Source organism: Bos taurus, chromosome 20, assembly GCF_002263795.3.
Source record: "Bos taurus isolate L1 Dominette 01449 registration number 42190680 breed Hereford chromosome 20, ARS-UCD2.0, whole genome shotgun sequence".
NCBI classification, from domain to species: domain Eukaryota; kingdom Metazoa; phylum Chordata; class Mammalia; order Artiodactyla; family Bovidae; genus Bos; species Bos taurus.
This window is the reverse complement of record NC_037347.1, coordinates 20,161,788-20,183,161: the sequence shown is the minus strand read 5'-3', so window position 1 is coordinate 20,183,161 and position 21,374 is coordinate 20,161,788. Positions and strand designations below refer to the sequence as shown.

Here is a 21,374-nt window from a genome sequence, read left to right as displayed (position 1 = left end):
AGATACTGACCCAGAGCTGTTTGAATGATGATTGTGCATCCAGACAAGAGGTAGGAGAAAGCCTGGAAAGCCTGGAAAGCTGGATTGGCCTGGAGACGGAGGGGGCAGGCGTGGAAGAGGAAAGGGTGGAAAAGACAACTGGAATGAGACTGGCTGCAGATGTGCTGTGAGGGAGACCTCCTGTTTTAAGGTTCCATGTTTCAAACAAGTTTTTGTCCTAAAGTTCAAAGAAAGGCAACTTTCTGCAAGATGAGTGCTTGCTTTAGGCACTGGTTTTAAGCAATTAACAACAGTTGGCAATTACTCAATATCATCATTAGCTGCAATAATGGCAAGACTAGTACCAATAAAAATACTTTACAGTACACAGTGGGTTTGTGTGCCAGTTCCATCTGAATTTAGCTTCTCCACACTTAGTCACTATTATTTCACTGCCTTCACAGTAACTTAACCCAACAGTCTAGGCTACAATTTCTCAACATACAAGGTATTACAAAATTCCAAGACTGCAGCTGAGTTATCAGCGTATTATTTTATTCTGAGGTCTCACTGCTATCAATTTTTCATTTTATTGTCAAATAAATTTTTCTAAAATACTGTTTTTGTCAAAATATTGCTATGCCCATCTTTGTCCCAAAACCATGAATGACTGTCTAACTAACCAGGTTAATGTCCAAAACATCTTAGTTTGATGGCCAAGGCTTTCGCAATCTAAATAACTTCTAACGTCACTCATCTGGACTTCTGCACTTCTATGACACTGTCACCTTGTCACATACATCTTTGATTTTAACATCTGTGCACTCACTTGGGATGCCTGCTCCTCTCTATAAGTCCCAAGCCAAGCCTTACTTTCTCCATGGAGCATATCTTAACTAATCTAGCTTTCAAAGATCTCTTCATTTTCTTCCTATGTCTATGATTTATTGGGGCTTCCCAAGTGGCTCGCTGGTAAAGAATCTGCCTGCCAATGCGGAAGCCACAGGAGATGTGGGTTCAACTCTTGGGTTAGGAAGACCCCCTGAAGGGGGATATGGCAACCCACTCCAGTATTCTTGCTGGGAAATCCCATGGACAGAGGAGCCTGGCAGGCTATAGTCCATGGTGTTGCAAAGGGTTGGATACAACTGGGTGACTGAGCACACACACATATGATTTACTGGTTCCATTATTTACTTGACCTTAAGAATTACAGAATTACTATTGCAAAGATATTTCAGGCTGACTGTTCTCAATTCTTAAATATTTAAGAATTTTGCAAAAGGGCTGTTCAATCAGTGGTAGCTTGAAATCAGCCATGGTGGGAGTATTTACACCCTGGCAACAGTCTAACAATGCAATCAGGTTTTGTTATGTTTGTATGTGTTTTGATGGGGAAGGGGGGAAAGGAGAACTGGTTTACCAGCACACTGCTGCAACAGACTCTAATCCAACTCTTCTTACTACAATTAAAATATTGTATCAATTTCCTATTAGAGCTAGCTAATATAAATTTAAATACTTCCAGGACTAAGTAACCTATAACCTCCCAAGGAATGAATAGCCAATGTGGACATATATCCAATGTACCGAAATTAAACTGTGGACTCCATAGCCCACGGCTATAGCTCTCTATTTTTTGTATTTTTCATGGTGCCTGGCCCAGTGTATAGTGCAAACCAGAATATTCTAGCTTTCTAGCTTCAGTTTCCAAGGCCCCATGTTGTCCTTTGATTTCTAGCCTTATAGAAGCTTGGAGCTATTTCTCAAATACCTCAGGTATTTCTTAAGTTTGCAACTTTCCACAGGCCATTTTCCCTACTTTGACTGGTCAAAGCCATTGAAGACCTCCTCCACTGAGTGACCTTTGTGACTTTAAAAACTCTCCACTTTAAACACGTTGTATTTTCATTATCTAGTGATCTGTCCATCTCTTCCCTACACAGCAAGCTGTGCAAATGTTAAACCCTATCTTTTCCACCTGTGTATCCCAGGTCTGAGATGCCCAGCATGTAGAAGATGCTCCGATAAATACTTGCTGACAGTGAACAGAGCAATTCAAATAAATGCATAAAGCTGTTAATACACATACAAGGTAGGTCTGCTTTGGCACTTGTCCAGAGCAGTGATGACTTTAAGGACTAGGCCTCAGTGACTTTGCTACATACACTGCTTTTTTTTTTTTTTAAATAAAGTAACCATCAGAACATGAAGTTCAAACGGGAAAGGGCTTATTCACGTTTCAGTGAGTACTCCCAGCACTGCTTTCTCTGCACCACCCCGTGTGCCTGACCTCCTTCTCCTGTCTCTTCAGGATCACGCTTTGGTCTTCTAGTTGGGATGCCCTTTCATGTGCTCACGCATCTGTCCTCTTTCTCCTCGTCTTCAGCATCAGTGGTAAATGCACCACAGTTCAAACGATACCTTGTTTAGCTTTGGAAGTCTTCACAGGCATTCTGTTTTATGCTTAATACCTTACAAATGAAAATTAGGCTGAAGGAAGAAAAGAAGATAAGATATTAGAGTGAAGTCAAGCTCAAGAGATCTGTATAAACTGGGGTGAAAAGGATAAAATTTTTTAAAGTCTTATTGAGAACCAAATAAGGTAGCAATATTCTAAAAGTCTTCAGACTTACTGCCTGCCTTCTTCTTTAAGGAAGATAACTGATGCTATCCTATTCATAAGAGTGAGTTTCTGCAAATTATTAAAATCTTACTTTTGGTTTATAGATCCAGGACTCCTTCTAACAATGGGCAGGCAAAATGAAAACAAAACACTTTTTAGAAAAACTCTAATTATCAATACTATTAAATATCAAGAGAGTAGAGGAAAGTAATGTCCTCTATATAGAGTATAGGGGCTATCAACATGTGATTCTATCTACAGAAGTGTATTATTTGGGGAATTGAAATAACTGTTGAGAGAGTTCACGCAGAAAGTTTCTAACACCAGAGCAGAGGATATAGAGTAATTTCATGAATCCTGAATTTTTTACTGTTTAAAAACACTGGACTGTCATTACTTTTCCCTATCCCAACTCCAACTTGTATTTTTTCAATGGTGCTAATATGACAAAGAAAATAACAGAAGACTATAATAAAGAAAACTTAGAAGACAGTGACTTTCATTTCAGTAACACTGTTTTTCAGTCATAGAACTCTGCTGTATGTCTTGACATCAGCTGTTCAACCATGTTCCAAGAAGGATATGGTGGAGACATCTTGTGATTCATTTCAATTTACAACTTTTCCAACAGTTCATATTCAGAGAAATGGATATAAAGGGCAAGACAGAGAAGCAAGAAAGAAGACAGCCCTGTTTGTAATCTGTAGTTCCACAGAGGCTAATGGGGGAAAATTCAAAACAAAATCAAACCTACCACACTCTAAAATCCAAAAATTTTAATTATCCTTTAATCAACCAACTTAAAAAAATAGTTGAAGGTAACTTTCATTTGATTGTGCCCTTGGATATATCCATTTGATTTTCCTTGGATATATCCCACAACACATAGTCAAGTGACCACCTCATGAAGTGGACTTCACCAGATATGACTTGACCCCAGGATCATTCAGTCATTCTTTGATCACTTATGAATCCCACCTTTGTGCCAGGCACCCTTGAGTACTGCAAATTCCAGTGTCAATAAGACACAAAGTAAATTCTCAAGAACATCATAGGCTTATCGTAGCCAAAGCCACTATTTTTTTTTTTTAAACTTATAAAGCTGTGCTATAACCAAATCCTCTCTCTCAACACAATCTGGTGAGGTGAAATTCACATAATATAAAATTTAAAAATTTTAAGTGAGCAATTCAGTGGCATTTTTAGCACTCCTACAATGTTACGCAACTGCACTATCTAGGTACAAAGATTTCCATAATTCCAATAAAATCCCTGATCCATTAAACAGTTTCTCCCTCCAAGACCACTTTACATTTCAATATGTGGAAAGCCTTCCATTTAAAAACGCATTTTGAAAAAACTCTTCTAAGTCAATAATCATTCTAACTTAAATAACAGAATTGAGGGAAAATACTGATTCAGTTCAGTTTAGTCGCTCAGTCGTGTCCGACTCTTTGCAACCCCATGAATCGCAGCACGCCAGGCCTCCCTGTCCATCACCAACTCCCGGAGTTCACTCAGACTCACGTCCATCGAGTCAGTGATGCCATCCAGCCATCTCATCCTCTGTCGTCCCCTTCTCCTCCTGCCCCCCATCCCTCCCAGCATCAGAGTCTTTTCCAATGAGTCAATGCTTCACATGAGGTGGCCAAAGTACTGGAGTTTCAGCTTTAGCATCATTCCTTCCAAAGAAATCCCAGGGCTGATCTCCTTCAGAATGGACTGGTTGGATCTCCTTGCAGTCCAAGGGACTCTCAAGAGTCTTCTCCAACACCACAGTTCAAAAGCATCAATTCTTCGGCACTCAGCCTTCTTCACAGTCCGACTCTGAGTCAGAGTCTTTTAAAATCAGAACTAGCTTTCTATATTAGGGTGTTTAAATTGGCGTTCTTCATTTTGTTTCTTTGTTTTGTTTTCGGTCTTGGTCAGTTTTTCAGATTCTCATTTCCCAAAGCTTGTAGATGTTTTGTTTGGTCCATCAGCTAAGACATGCTGTACTGATAGTATAATGACATATTTAATTTCTAAAGATCAATCAACATGAAGAATTTGCAGGTCTGTGTGTTGATTTATTCCCTGTGCCTCAGGATTTCATCTCAGTCTTCTACCTTAGTCATAAGCAATAATGCAACTGACTCGAAAAATATCTCCAGTGCATTTTTGTTTAATTTTCTATCAGAAACTCCTTCTTTGATATTTATTTTTTCCACCAACTCCAGTAATGCATTTGATTAAAAAACAAAACAAAACACAGAACTCTTTCCAGGTTATCTTTGTTTCCCTTCCATAATCTGTGGTTTATAAATTCTTTTCCTTCTTAATTTTGCTAAATACTTTCAGTCCTTTGCTCCTACACTGTTGTCTTGACATGAAAACATTTGATTCCAAAACCTGTGACTTCTCGAGTTCATTGAAAATATTAGTTACCAAGTTTCCTGCTTTCAACATTGAAATTGTTCATATCAACATGCTTAAACCCTCCTTCTAAGGGTCTATTCTGGACACCCTACCCCCTAAAACATATAGATAGGAAATATGTATGTCCTTTTAAATATGAAACCTTCAGGGTGGGGCAGCTTACGTAGTGAAGATGTATATAGAGGTAACTGCATTTTGAAAGGAGCCTGTTCTGGGGTAGCATGTTGTAGCACAGCAGTTCAAAACAGGTTTGTGGGGACTTTCCTGGAGTTCCAGTGGTTAAAACTTCGCTTTCCAATGCAAGGGGTGTGGGTTTGATCCCTAGTCAAGGAGCGAAGCTTTCACTTGCCTTGCAGCCAGAAAACCAAAACAGATACAATACTGTAACAAATTCAATAAAGACTTTTAAAATGGTCCACATTTTTTAAAATCTTAAAAAAAAAAAAAATTTATGAAAGGTGGACAGACATGGGATCAAATGTTGCTTCTACAGCCTATAAGCTATGCGACCCTCAACAGGATGGTTAAATTGTCTGAGCATCAGTTGTACACTGAACAAGGCAGCTCTGTTTAACAGGCCTTGCCTTTACGCCACTTTAAATATCTGACCAACTGTTAAATCAATCCTCGTATTACCACAGAAACTGCTGAAAAGGTATAACTTTTGGAAAACATACTCAAGAAGAATAACTTTTCCTACTCTAAGCCCAACTTCTGATTTCACTCTGATGGGCATATACAAATCATAATGCCTTTCTAGTTCTTCAATCTCTTAGTTATTAACTCAGGGAAGAGTTCTAGTACTAGCATTCTGGCTCTGGGATTTGGGAACTGCATTTTATACTTGAGGACCACTGAGGAGCAGAGAGAGGCTGTCATGGGCTGTGGTTTGCTTGAGGTCACAGAGCAAAGAGTGCTGCAAAACCAGCTCGTCCTTAACTGGTTCCCAGCAAGTTTGCTTTCATCTTGACTCAGCCATGCTCTCCTCCTTCCTCTCCTCATATATCAATGTTGGGCCTGACCAGAAGTTTCTTTCCTTCCTACCTCGCTGAATTTTGCTCTGATCATTCTGTAGCCTGGTGGTGCTAGTGGTAAAGAATCCGCCTGCTAATGCAACAGACTTAAGAGACACAGGTTCCATCCTGAATCAGGAAGATCCCCTGGAGGAGGGCATGGCAGCTCAATCCAGTATTCTTGCCCAGAGGATCCTATGGACAGAGGAGCCTAGTGTGCTACAGTTCGTAGGGTGGCAAAGAGGCAGACACGACTGAAGCAACTGCAGCTTAACTTGCCTCCCCATCTGGGATCCCTTCTAAAAGTGGTTATTCTAGTAACCTTCTCATATCACTTACTTTACCACTGATCTACTGCAACCAGGCAATTAGTGGAAATTATATAGTAGAAAAGAAAAGAGAGAAAAAAAGCCCCAAGGAACACAATGTTGGATAACAATTTTTAAGCTAAAAGACATTGATGAGTTTTTAACATTATAGTATGTTATTTATGAATAAAATATTTATATTTTATTTTGGGGACTATTTCCTAAATTTATGGCAGAGGTTCTTCTGGAGAAGGTAAATGGGGCTGCTGCTGGTGGCAGGAAAATAGGATATTCAAATTTATCTCTATTGTTTTATTTTTCTTATCTAAAAAATCAGGGGCAGCTATGGCAAATATTAATAGTTGTTAATTCTAAGTTGTAGATTTTTTTCTAGATTTCTTCATTCTTTTTTTTTTCCTAAACGAATTCTGAAAAATTTATAGCTGCTACTCAAAGAACTAAGACACCTCAGATCTCTTGATGAACATTTCAAAACACCGAGGCAAGGATTGTACTACAAATATGTGTAACCAAAGCCACACTGCTCTCAATGCTTCTAGTGTTGGATTACAGCAGCTAGGGGAGATTGAGCTATTTTGTTTCCATGGCTCATTAAGTGAGGGCTAGGCTGGTGTCCATAATCAAATTCACTCCATTTATCCTTCCTCCTTCCTATGAAATGAGGCCAGACCTTAGGGAAAAAGAAAGACTAAAAAATGCCCCCAAGTCCATAGTAATTCTGCCCATAAAGGAAATTAACACACCTGAAAAGGATTAAATTCTTTTTCCTTTCCTAAATGAGCCCCTTCCTTAAGCTTCCTCTGTCAATTGACTGCCAACCCTATTTGCTAATTCCCATCCCTCATCAGGCTCACTAGGACTTCCTGTTGCAAATTAGAGCTCAGTGAATTTGAGCCTGACATCTCTAAAACACACCCGGCCTGGGGGTGAGGGGGGGTGGGGGCGCGCTTCTGAGATTCCTGCTAGGGTGCCTGGTGCAAAGGGCACCCTAGGGGATGATGGATCCCTGTGGTCTGGGACTGTTCCTGCTCTGAGTAAGGAATAGCAAGAGACAAAAGGAATCTGTAGGTAGGAAGAATGGAGAGAGGCTTTTGCTTTTTTTGTTTTGCTGGAGGAAATGATCTGGACAGAGAATAACGGATAACCACAGAAATGGGGGGGTGGGACAGGATGGGGGGATGACAGACACAGCGATGGGAACAGGAACAACTTGGGGAGATGGGCCAGAACACTTGTAATCAAGGCAGCAGAGCAAAAAGGGGTAGAGAATGAAAACCGTTGGTCAGTGTTGTGTTAACAGGATTAACATCAAAGACTTTGTGGACAAAGCCGTGTGAGAAGGCTCTGATTCCTGCCTCACCATCTCCACCCACCCTCACCCACCACCCCATGTGCCTCCCCGTAGTCGGGCGCCTGCAACTGGAGAGAGGGCTCCCATCCCACTCAGGCAAACCCAGGAGCCTCTAAGACGCTGGGGCTGCAGGTTCAGCAAACTCTCTTTTTTTTTTTTTTTTTTTTTTGCTGTTAAAAAAAGTAGTATTTTTTAAATGAAAGGAAGGAAACAAAAAAAAGGAAAAAATGTAGAGATGGAGGAAGAAAAGAGAGACTCCATTTATGAGCCTTTGTTTGTTACAAAACAAAAATGAAAACAAAACGAAAATAGCCAGGATGAGCCAGGTTGCCTGGATTTACCTGGGAACTTTTAGAGGGGGTAACCAACAGTACCACATGGATAATCAGGCATCATTGCATTAACACACTAACTGTACTTAGCCAATGTGTTTTGCTAAACTCCTCCCTGTATTTACTTGATCACATTAAATAAAGGAAGAAACCCATCTTAATGTAAGCTTTACTATTTTTTTTTTTTTTAAGAACAAATGGGATGGAGAAGGGGTTCTACCCAAGTACTATTTGTGCATTTGAAAGGAGTGCAGCTGACCGCTTCTGCCTTTTCTTAAAGTAAGGGGTCTTTGGAAAGAACCCTTTCTGTGCTTCTCCTTCATGCTCCTTTCTTACCAGTCCATTTCAAATAGAAGCTTCAAATAATGCGATTTATGAAATCCACGTTTTCTGCCAGATTCTGCTTTATGCACATATGTTCTTTTGTTTCCCTTCTAACGTTTCTCCAGCACAGAAACCATTCTTTCTGGTATAGCTGAAGGATATGGATATTAAAATCAGATCAGCAAAAGATTTTATGGCCTTGGGAAGCCGCCAATCAATGCTGTAAAATAAAGCACGCTGCTGTACACGGATGCCATCCAGTCTTTCGTGCAGGGTTTTAGTGTTGCTTTGGGGGGGCGGGGCGGTGGGGGGCGACTGGAGTGAGAATGAAGCTGGTAGATCAGTAGGGAGTGGGGAAGACAATGAAAGGGTGAGATTAATGGTGGAATTTGAAAGCGGGGACAATTTACACTAAAGAATTGTTTTCAAAGACTTCCTAACCTCCAAGACATTTTCCAGCCGAGGAACCCTTTGAATTACAGCTGGAGGTGATGTTCTTGGAGCGGCCTCTGAAAGCTGAAATCACAACCTGCCCGCAGTGTTCCCTCTGCAAACCCACAACTTTGTCATTTTCTCAGGCAGACACACAAACACTCAAGAGCCCGCAGTGATGCTGGGTTGGGGGTGGGGAAAGGAGGCTGCTTTGTAATAGCTCTTTTGAAGTGTTTAATTCCACCTTTGTCATCTATTCACAACACGCATTTCAAAGCATATCAGTTTTAGTTCAACAATTTCATTCTCCAGCCTTATATTTTCTCCTGCGGCTTAGGGCCTCTGTCCAGCACCTGGGTGGCATGGTTTGTTTTCTCTGAATTCAGAAATGTTAACCAAATTATAAATTCTTTCTTTCGCCCGTCTCCCTCTCTGACCCATCCTCCCCCTCCTCTCCGCCCGGCACAATTCAGGTTAAAGTGTCTGGGAGGTCGAGCGGAGGCTAAGGTCCGTGCGCTGTGCCTAGGAGCGCCCGCGTGCCTGTCTTTTTAAAATACAGGAAATGCATAAAAGAAAGAAGAGAGCTCAGCCGGAGCCAGCGCTCCCCCGTCTTTGCTTTTTCCCTTCCTTCCCTCCTCCCCCTCCCCCCAAGCACCGGCTTTTAATTTTCAAAAGCACTGCAATTGCTTGGTGTGGTTTCAAGAGCTGGGGTGCCATTCTCCCTGATGATGACTCTGCTGACGTCAATGGCATTCTTATCGTGCCTAGTGCGACATCAGAAACCAGCCCTCAGAGGCTCCTCTTATTCACCGAGCCTGGGCTCTCAGTAAAACGTGGAACGGACTTCTGAAGTGAAAGGGATTCAGTCCTCTTTTCTAGCAAGAGCTCAGCCAGACATCTTTCTTCCCGATGGCAACTTGCCAGTTAGGACTGTTCCTCAGTGTTTTCCCCTGCACAGATCCCAAAAGGAGAAGAGAGGACTAAGTGGATCACAGAGCCTTCTCTGTGTCCCAGCTTTCTGAGATCTGCCTCTGTGTGTGTGTGTGGTTGACCTACTTCTGATTAGTCTTAAGGTTTCGCTAAAGCCTTTGATAAGGTGATTTCCCCCTATACCATGCTGTGAACAAGACCCACTCAGTTAAGTGCTCCTAGCTTACTCTCAGGGTCAAAACTCAAGCCCAGGACCAAAAATGAAGCCAATTTTCACTTCTCCAGAGTGCAGCAAACACCCTTCTCCTCTTCTTAAGAGAAAAATAGAAGGTTGAGCACATAGAGGGGAAGGACTCACAGCTGAATAACAATAGTAATAGCAATAATAACAGCTGAGTATGAGCAGAGTATTTTGAGAATTTAACATTTTCCTCTAAACACTCCTGAGTTTTTAAGAGGCCTGGTCACAAAGGTTCCAGTTATAAGCTAGCCTACTGGTTAACATCCATTACCTACCCAGCAGTTTGGGGGAAGCTGTCATGATGATGATGAAACTTTCATTGGCAATGGAGTTTATCATGACCCAAATGTACCCCCAAACATTACAGACATATCTCCAGTTCAAATCTATATGTTTAAAGATTCAAGGTCATTTAACATGATGACAGAATTGCACATCTAGGTAAGTTTCATCTTCCCAATCTTTGATAGGGACACATTAAAATGGTCTTGGTATCCAAATAACAGTGGTTCCTCATGAAGATTACTGAGCCCCCCATAATAAACTTAGCAGGAGTCATTGTACTGGAAGAAGCCACTTAGCAACATATGAAATGCACCATCATTAACTCCAATTGGAACTATTTAGATCACACAATTAAAGGGGCATCTGCTTATACCTCGTTTAACCCTTCCAGCTTCATGTGAGGAAACCGATGCTCAGATTTTGTGGTTCATGATTTATTCAAAGCCACATAACTATGAAGTGTCAGGACTGAAAACTCAAACTATCCCACACTAAATGGTTTGTTCTTTCTACTATGACACGTTGCTGCTGGTTATTTAAAGCCCAAATCCATTTGCCTAGGACCTTCCCATTTTTCATATAAGTTTGAAGAGTAATTCTGAGTTTATTTTACAAAATAATATATACATGAAATTCAAGTTTTTTTGTTTGTTTTAAAGTAATGATAGAGTTGGGAAGAAAGAGCAAAGATTTCTCTGGGTTCCCAACACGTGAACCCCCTGTATCCAGCCATCATTCTGCTGCATTTACTACCTAGCTTCCAGCCACTTGATTGTAACGTTATAATCCTAATGTATTTTATTTGCTCCCTGATTCAAGCCATTGGCTTAATGCTTCCTCACTTCTACCTGAGATCTTCATGCCACTCCTTCCCCTCAGCACTCTCCATATTAGTTTTGCCTTCTCTGCAGAAAACTTTGACTACTTTTTAAAGTCACATTTTGGCACTTTCTTTTTTGACAGATATGTATCACATTCTGGTTCAGAATGAAGGAGAAGAGATGGAATGGAGTTGAAAGAGATGGCTTCCAAGTCAGACCTGAATTGGAAATCTGGCCTAACCACTTGCTACTCTAAAAATTTAGGGTATCTCTTAATCTGTTTGAGTCTTGGTTTCCTTATCTGTAAAACAGGAAGAATAATTCCTACCTTGCAGGGTTATTGAAAAGGTTAGAGATGATGCTTACTACGCTCCTATCACAATGTCTGGCACATAAGAGAAACTTTATTAAAGGATAATGATACTAATGATGCTCAAAAAAACAAATGGGGAAAATCATAAAATTGGTAAGAACAAATAAAGTAGCACAAACAAAGGACAGAGAGTGTTTTCCCCCTGTGACCAGAGTTAGAGCTGTGGAATACCACTAAAACAGGAAGGGTATATTCCTTTAAAGGATTTTTCTAATGAGAAACTAATGATCCGAAGCAAACATATCAGCATAGGCCAGCATGATAAATTTCTATAAAATGCATTTTGCACTGAGCATTTAATTGCAACTGAATGTCAAGTAGCTACCAATTGTGCTCTTAAATATTCTTCAAGGATTATTTTGAACCCGGTCTGTGAGAGCAACTTTAAAGGTAAGTACTGAGCCAGTTTCTGGTTCTCCTTTTTCTGAGACAAACTGCCAATACTCATCTAGACGATAAGTAGCTTTGTGTACACTGAGATAAGAAGCCTAAGTAATTCCTTCAACTTAAAGGCAAACCCACATTAAAAACGCAAGGGCTTTGGAAAGTCTAGCTGTCCATCTGCGACCTAAGCTGCCACTTCCCGTAAAGCCTATTTTCACTGTATACCACATGACTGCAAAACTTGGTTCATTTAATTAACAAGAAAATGTATCAGACTTGAGATGCTTTCTCTTTGGAGAAATCAATAAGCTAATATATTAAAAAAAATAGTGTTTAACTCAGAAACAAATTACAGCCATGCCTGTTTAAGGTGGCTCACCTAAATTTTATAAGCAAAACCGGAGTGATCTGAGTAAATTCTAGGTTGGATGTGAATCAAGTCAACTGAGATGTCAAAATACCTGTGTGTGACTCAGAAAAGAGTGTCCATCTTTATGATTTAGCCCTGAACCAATCAACTCTGCCTGGGGCACTAGAGAAAATGCACTGTCCTTTCTAAATGACGCCCTAGGACTCACCTACCAACCTAATAGAAGTTTTGCACCCAATCAATATCTTAGCCAACTATGAATGTTTGATATGGCTTCCACTTCATTCAAGCAAATGAAAAAGGTTTAGTCACCTCTAACTGTAACTGTGGTGTTGGAGAAGACTCTTGAGAGTCCCTTGGACTGCAAGGAGATCCAACCAGTCCATTCTGAAGGAGATCAGCCCTGGGATTTCTTTGGAAGGAATGATGCTAAAGCTGAAACTCTAGTACTTTGGCCACCTCATGCGAAGAGTTGACTCATTGGAAAAGACTGTGATGCTGGGAGGGATTGGGGGCAGGAGGAGAAGGGGACAACAGAGGATGAGATGGCTGGATGGCATCACTGACTCGATGGAGCTGAGTCTGAGTGAACTCCGGGAGTTGGTGATGGACAGGGAGGCCTGGCGTGCTGCGATTCATGGGGTCACAAAGAGTCGGACATGACTGAGCGAGAGAACTGAACTGAACTGAACTGTTCCAGACTAATAAGTTACAGTGTAAATCTGATCATGTTTTTCCGTCCTCTACAACCCTTCTCTAGAAAGGCTCCATCCACCTGGCCATGCTCCCAGCAGGCAGGCCTGTGTAAACCTGAGGAAAGGGCTTCACTTTCTAATTTATCCATCCAAGGGGATAGCTTTTTTTGTAATCTATCTGCCTACAGATGGTGTCTTTTTATAACGCACAAAGTGAGTCGCTGAGTGGTATCCAACTCTTTGTGACCCCATAGACTGTAGCCCGCCAGACTCCTCTGTCCATGGGATTCTCCAGGCAAGAATACTGGGGTGGGTTGCCATGCCCTCCTCCAGGGGATCTTCCTGACTCAATGACTGAACCCACATCTCCTGCATCTCCTGCACTGCAGATTCTTTACCCACTGAGCCACTTGGGAAGCCCAAGCTGTTCACCTACATATCCTCAAATCCTATTATAGTGCCTGATATGCAAGTAGCTGGTCAATAAAAATGTCATATAGAGTTGGGTTTTTATGTCATGTTCAACAGTTGCTATATTTCTCACTAGAAGTTATCATTGAGTGGATATGGAATAATTTCATACTCTTATGATTTTATCATGATCATTTCTAAACATTATGAGTATTGGTGAAAGTGAAAGTAAAGTGAAGTCGCTCAATCGTGTCTGACTCTTTGCGACCCCATGGACTGTAGCCTACCAGGCTCCTCCGTCCATGGGATTCTCCAGACATGAGTACTGGAGTGGGTTGCCATTTCCTTCTCCAATTGGTGAAATGATTACAAAAATATTAAGGTCAGTGTAGGGCTTCCCAGGTGGCACTAGTAGTAAAGAATCCACCTGCCAATGCAGGAGACAGACACGGGAGTTCGATCCCTGGGCTGGGAAGATCCCCTGGAGGAGGGCATGGCAACCCACCCCAGTATTCTTGCCTGGAGAATCCCATGGACAGAGGAGCCTGGTGGGCTACAGTCCATGGAGTCACAAAGAGTTGAACTCGACTGAAGTGACTTAGCGTGCACGCACACAAGGTTAGTGTAACATAGTTACACACACACAAAACATGTACACACACACATTAATGAAAGGTTTCAAAAGTCCCCTTTTAGGAATGACTGCTGTTTTTGATCCTTTCCTATTTTTTGGTATAACATGTATGTAGGATATAGGATATAAATATCCTCATATAAAATTATGGTTCTGGCATATAGCAGTTGCTCTGTTGAAAAGAACTTTATTTGGCCAAAAAAGAGTTGATGGGTTGGTAATCTTTTGCTCCTTTGCTGGATTCTTATTTATTTATTTATTTTAAAAAATTTTGAAATCCCAAAGTCTGGGAACCTGTGACTTAGCAGAATTTTCCCAACGAAACAGAGACGAGGATCTTTGTGATGCAGGTCGTTATTTCTGATCATGCGTGGCTACAACTGACCATTCTTCCTTCTTTTATTTCCCTATCCTTATATTTGCCTTTTCTGATGCTCCGCACAACCATACCATTTCATAACTTTATTTTTTTCAATGTGCAAATCTGTATAACAATTGTCCCCACTTTACGCCCTCTGAATCTATTACATAGTTTATTTCACTTTAAGAGAAATAAGTTAAGATTTTAAAATTCCAATGATATACCTTATAAAGATGGGTCTGATACACTCACCCACAATCCACTGGAATAATTAAAGGTATAACCTTTAAGGGTAAGGTAAACTAAGCATTCTCTACATACATTAGACTTCCTAATGGTATATTACGGGTTAGGGATCAAAAATTGAGCCAAGACAGTGATTTCCCTCAGCCCTTGGAGCAAACATGTGGGAGACTGAACACAAGCTACATTCCTTATTTACTCTCATATTCATGAGAAATATACTTATCTCACCTTCACTAGAAATCTAATTCCAAATGTGCCATTTGGAAAGCACTGACCTAAATGACATTTACATGTTCAATGCACATGTAAGTTGTAATTGAGAGTCAAAACTAAAATTTCAATAAAATGCAATAAAAACTAACTGAAATTCAAAGCTATTCAGATGACCTTATTCAATGGAATAATATTTTCAATTTTTATTTCAGCATATTTCAGCTGTAGCTTTTTAAAACAGTTAATCGAGGATGGAAGAATACAATAATGAACAAATGCAGATAACACTAGCCTCATCCTCTCTTTAAGGAAAGTTCCTTTCCCTATTTCTGTTATATACACAGCATGGGACCTCATGGCATTTATGGCATGCTGATATGCTTAACATTTCTACCGGATTGTGGAAGTGACATTGTTTTTTAAGCTCTGCTTTGGAGTTAATACTTGATTTCAAGATGATATATTAGAAATTTCCCTTGTGAGTCAAACCCCATGAAGCTGGAGACATGATCATGTCGTTACATATGTTCAGCCCGATCTGACAACGGAGGCAAGTCAAGACTGTTATTGTAACAGGCGTTTCTATGTTCCTTTGACTGAATTTAGCACTGTGATCAGTGTATGTCCAAGAATAAACTGGCATCAACACTTAGCTCATCACTGTTTCTTCATTCTTGTATTATTTGGAGAATTGGAAAATTCACCTGAAAACTTCTTTTTCTCACTCTCTCACATACACACAACACACAATATATGATAATTTTGCCATATCCATGAAATAACAAAGAAAACGGTGAAGACTGTGTTAGCATGAAGCAGAAGAGAATGCCTCTCTTTACTGCGATTCATAGCTAGGAGTCATACTTTTTGAGTAGGAACAGTAAAATGGATATTGATTGTATGGCCTAGGAAATCAACAGCTTTAGAATTCGAAAGCCCTAGGTTCAAATCTAGCTCTGCTGCTTCCTAGCTATGTGAACACAGACAAGACAAGTGACTTAACCTCTTTCGGTCTCAGTTTTCTCATCTGTAAATGGATTCCATAGAGTTGTGGAGGCTCAGGGAGATAAATTTCTTTGAAGGACTCAGCAAAACCGCTGACAGAAATGAAGGACTCGGATAACCAGAGATTCGGCACTAAACCACAGCGTGCTGTATCAGGACAGCTGCCGTTAGTCACTAAGTCGTGTCCACCTCTTTGCGACCCTGTGGACTGCAGCCCGCCAGGCTCCTCTGTCCATGGTATTTTCCAGGTAAGAATACTGGAGTGGGTAGCCATTTCCTTCTCCAGGGGATCTTCCCCACACAGTGACTGAAACCACATCTCCTGTATTGGCAGGCGATTCTTTACCAATGAGCCACCTGGCGAAGCCCCTATCAGGATAGTAGAGAAGCTTAATTTAATAAACTTCTGGTCTGATCCATTCTAATTCTGCCAGTAAACTGTAGGTAAGTACACTGGGCCCCCAATCTGGGCTTCTCAGGTCAACTCTCCCCAATCAACCTGTTGGGTACATGCTACTTTGCCAGCTTCCTTGCTGGAGCAGTTCCAGCAAGGTCTTGGCTATCACTGCAAGTGCCTCATCTTTTCGGCTTCCCCATCCTTTTTCTGGAGGCCTGGCCTGAGCAACAGTCTCTGATCTGACAGGAACCGTTGGACTCCATGTAAGATATGTGGGGCCTGTGGCTTCCCCAGGGACTTCTGGAGGGTCAAGGGAGTCAAGGTTCTATAGAGTGAACTGACCAGCGAGAGATAAAAGATCTGTGGGCAGAGAAATCTGCTCATCCCTTCTCCCCCAAATGGAACATTCCAAAACACAATGTTCAATATAACCTCATAAGCAATATCTTCTGTAACTTAGCAACTAGCTGTGGTGTTTCTTGTAAAGATGTGACAGGTTTGGTTTAGTACCTTGTATTTACTTCTCTTCTCCCCTCCTGCTATTCCCTCCAACTCCACTCTGTTCTTGCTTCCTTGAGCTACATGATTCTTCCTCTCCCACAAAACATTAGCACAGAAGCTATAATCTCTAAGAGAATCTAGGGTAAGACTGTGATGTTTAGGAAAAAACAAGGCAACCACAGTACAAGAATGAGAGAGAGAAAATGCATAACACTCTAATTCACCAACACACCAATTCTTCTTATCTAGAATTCCTTGGATTCCAGCAACAGTGGAAGCTCTTAGCTGATCAAATTGGGCTTCCCAGGTGGCGCTAATGGTAAAGAACCCATCTGCCAATTCAGGACACATAAGAGAAATGATCGATCCCTGGGTTTGATCCCTGGGTCAGGAAGATTCCCTGGAGGAGGGCATGGCAACCCACTCCAGCATTCTTGCCTGGAAAATCCCATCGACAGAGACCTGGCAGGCTACAGTCCACAGGGTTGCAAAAAATCGAACACGACTGAAGCAACTAGCATGCACGCACAACTGATCAAATCAGTAGACCAAAGGGATTTTCAGGACAACTCATCATTCCCTTCCTTCCATAGAGTCTAATTTCAATTATAACCTAAGATGACATGTTTGGAATCACTTAATGCTGTCTATTAGGAAAGAGAGAGACAGGGAAGAGACAGAGAGGGGAGAGAGATGGTGAGAGATTTTTTCTCTTTGAAAAGTCACGGTCTTTTGTATTTAACTAAAATGTAACAGGATGTTAAAATGCAACCGTGGCATTTTTCTTTCCTTCAGAAATATGCCCACATTTTATAGAGTAAGCTATATATTGAGGTTCCACAAAAAAACGAAGTGCAATTTTCACATTAAACATAGATTCTAACGTCTGGCATTTCCCCTGGTGCTTGCACATAATTATCCATAATTGCAGTCTTTCCAACAGGGGACCCACAGTAGTCACTCTGATTCATGCCACACGGCATGATCCTTCCACAAAGTGAGAATGGTCTTCAATGCCAGAGCCCATGCTGCCCTCTTCCTTCAACTTACACGGAACACTTCTCCCTGCATGCCTCATGGCATCAAATATAGGAGCTCTCACTTGTTATTCAGTCTTCTTTCATCCCCTTTTCTGTATTTTTTATGACTGTTTTTCACATAGGCACATTTGCTGAGCTGGCGCCTCACAGGTGGTTTGGTTTGTGGCATACTTTAATAGCTAGGAAACCATGGGTTCAGCTATTGGGTTGCAATGAGTTACATAATGTATGTGCAATTCAGTGCACGAACAAGAGGACCCCAAATGACCCCAAATGACCCAGGAAATGGACACATGGAAGGGACTGCATTAAACATCACCTGACCAGGATGCACTTATCCTGAAGCACATGCCCATACTCTGAAGGATGGTGGTCTATGAACAGATCTGGTAATCATCTAACTATACTAAGGCACATTTATTTCTGTTGCTATTTGGTTCATTTTATTTTGGTTTGGTTTGTTTTCTGTTCTTAGCAATCAGGCCATTTTATGAGTACTTTGGCAAGTGGTAGAAACAGTTGTTTTCTCCAGGAAATGTTTAACCTTTCAAACACAGCAGAGATGTTATGGGCATTATAAATTCAGTTAAGCGTGGTCCCTGGTCCCTGGTCCCGGGTCCCAAGACTTGAATCCTTTTTTCTTTTTCTTGCCACTCCTGTTTAATTTACTTGGAACCAAGGAAATAAGTGTGAAACTCTGGCAACATTAAAATAAATTGAAATTCTGGCCCAGGAAGCATAACCCTTGCAAGTCTGGGCTCATTTTCCAGAAATGCCTGTCATTGGTACAGGAGGATAAAGTTCATGCATGTTTTATTTATCTCATTATTCTGAGAGCTCATTCATTCTTTTCAACACATATAATACCTTCTGTGTGACAGACACTGTGATACATGTGGAAGGGGTGACATGTCAAGCAAGATCCCTGCCCTAAGATGACCCATACTTACATCCTGCTGAAATAGAGGTTTTAGTATTCACTTCCCAAATCTCTATGTACCAAAAGAGAAATAAGAAGAAGCAAATAACATCATTAATTTATTCACAGATTCTTTATCCATTCATTCAAAAAAACATTTACTGAAGTTCTGCCATGTAATAGATGCCACACCAAGTGCCAGGAAACAAGTAAAAGATATGGAAGTATCCAGCAATCACATGAAAAAGATGACTATGGCTATAAAAACATTTTAAAAGCTTAAAAATGGTAAAGCATGCCCTAAATGAAGTTGAGTTAGAATAATGAAAATGATTGCAAACAAGGCCCATTTTCTTAACAAAACATTAACATGTTGATTAAAAAAAAAAAAAAAAACCTAAAAGATAACTGATTTAATGAATCTTTGCATTCATTTTTAAAAAGTGAGGAAAAGAGTGACCAATAAATATACAAAAATGTGAGGAACCTTATTTACAATTAGATTGGCAAAATACTTTATTTGTGAATCCCCGAGTCAGTGGGCATAGGAATATGATGCTAACTTTCTGGAAGTGATGTAGTCTTTTTGGAAGACAGCCTGGCAATATCTGCACGTATTTTAGACGCAATCACTGCCAAACGTGTATTCAATGAACATACTCACAAAAGGACACAGAAATGTTCAGGTAGAAGGAAGTTCTCAAGGTTATTTGTAGTAGTAAAAAACTGGAGATGGTCTATAGGTCTATCAGTAGAGTTAAATGGATTATTGCACACACAAAGGGAAATATTATGTGCCAGGTAGTAAGACTAAGATGTAGATCATTATCTGTAAAGACACATACAGAAGAGCTTCAAGATATATTGCTAAGTTAAAAAGAGCATGGTAAAAGTAGCCATAGTACTCTCTGGAAAGACCTGCAAGAAAATAGTAACCTTTTATCCCAGACACTCATGACCCATCAATTAGAGCTTGTACAAGGGACACCAACATGCTTTCCTGCTCTCTCACATGGAAATATTTACTGCAAGCACGGCTTTCTCTGAAGGATGTGCTTGTCCAAGATCTTTGAAGATTTGCACGTATTTAGAATCAGGAAGAAATGACGCTCAATACATGGTTTCAAAGGAAAGAGGACTAAAAGCGGAGAGGAGAGAGAAAAACATAAGCAGCAAAGGCTAGGTAAGGGGATCAACTTGTCTCAATTTGCCCAGGACTTTCCTAGTTTGAGCCCACATGACAGGAAGCTCTTGCGTCCCAGGCCATCTGGAACCACGGTCTCCCTAGCCTGCCCTAAAGTTACTACAGAGATTTACGCATTAACTGAAGGCAAAAGGGAAGCTGACAGGCTTTCTTTCCTGCTCACATTCCAGCTCTCCTGTACCTTTGCCTAGAGGCCAAAGGTCCATACAATCTTCCATATCCTCTGGTGCAAGGATTTTGATGTTTGCTTTGATGATGTGACCTTTCGGATTAGGATCTAAAACTGGGGGTTTTCTGGAGTTTGTGTACAATTTTCCAGAACAAAAGAAGTTATTGTGAAAGAACTGTGATGGAAGGAATTTGGATCTGAAGAAAAAAAAATTATTTGTAGTGCTGGGAATAATAAACCCTAAGAGGTTTTCAAGAGGGAAAAGTTCAAATAGATTAGAAACTGAACTGGTATCTGTGATATTAAGTGAGACAAAAATGGGGTGGGGGACATTTTAGGGGAAAACTTTTCAAACAAAACACACCAACCCTTAGGAACCACTGGATGTAATTAACACCATAGATGTTCTTCTGAAACCATCCATATGACCCAGGATCCTCTGGAAGGAGTAGCTAACGGCAGAGGATTCAAATTATCCCCAGTGCCAGGCGCCATGCTACGTACAAGTGATCACCCTTATCAACCCTAATATGGTTTTCAAGGAGAAGTCCCGGGAAAATCTCATTGTTAGCAGTGTCCATGGCAAGAAGGAAGCCAAACACTGGGAACACACGTTACTTCCCTTTTGTCCCTGAAAGCCGGTAATATTTCTGATTTGAGAATAAGGGCATCAGAAGCATAGCTCTTCGGTGCATGTGTTTCTCATGACACGCTGATATTCTTCTCACATATGTCCCGGCCCCACAGTAACCATTTCCCGAAGGAAAGCTGAAGTTCTTTCAGCTTGGTTGCATTTTCCAAGATTTCCTGCAGACAGAAATCCTGTGATTTACAAGCTATCTAGCCTTCTGCCTTCAACACTTTGGCTCTTCTAGAGGGTGGGTGTATTGCTTTTCACATTGATAGATCAGCAGCCTCTGATACTTTTTCAAAACCATATTTACTCAGCCCTCTGGGCTATTCATGCAATCCTTCAACCAGTTAGGCAGTGAGTGCAGGGGCTGGAGCTTCATAGGTGAGTAAGACACAGATTTTGGCCTCAGGAGGAACTGGTACGTTAGAGAAAACTTGTAAGACAACTAATGTTGGGACATTATACGATGAAAGCGGTGTGTGCATGATTATATGGAAATATGGTGGAGAAAAGCTTAAACTCAAGAGGAAGCCAGGAACTGCCATCTTAAACGGCAAGGAGGGACCCTCTGTTTTCTGTAAGAGGTGAGGGTGGGAAGACTTCCAAGGGTGGAGGAACAGCTTATGCAAAAGCTACAGAGTTAGGGGAGAAGAGAGCTCCATCAGGAAACCACAAACTGTGGGCTGGAATCCAGAGAAGAACAGGATGGAAAGAAGGAGCCTGGAAACATTTCAGTG

The 21,374-nt window shown here is 40.9% G+C and overlaps 1 protein-coding gene across 15 annotated transcripts in view; it reads right to left on the bottom strand.

Moving 5' to 3' along the window:
• PDE4D (phosphodiesterase 4D) overlaps positions 1-21,374 on the bottom strand; it is a 1,605,399-nt gene that overhangs the window by 134,608 nt on the left and 1,449,417 nt on the right. Inside the window, exon 1 of one of the 15 annotated variants that reach the window (XM_059878815.1) lies at positions 2,273-2,472. The exons of the other annotated variants lie outside the window; for them this stretch is intronic. The gene's annotated coding sequence lies outside the window, so the exon portion shown is untranslated. Of the gene's footprint in view, positions 1-2,272; positions 2,473-21,374 lie in introns of those variants that run through there. 15 annotated transcript variants of the gene reach the window in all.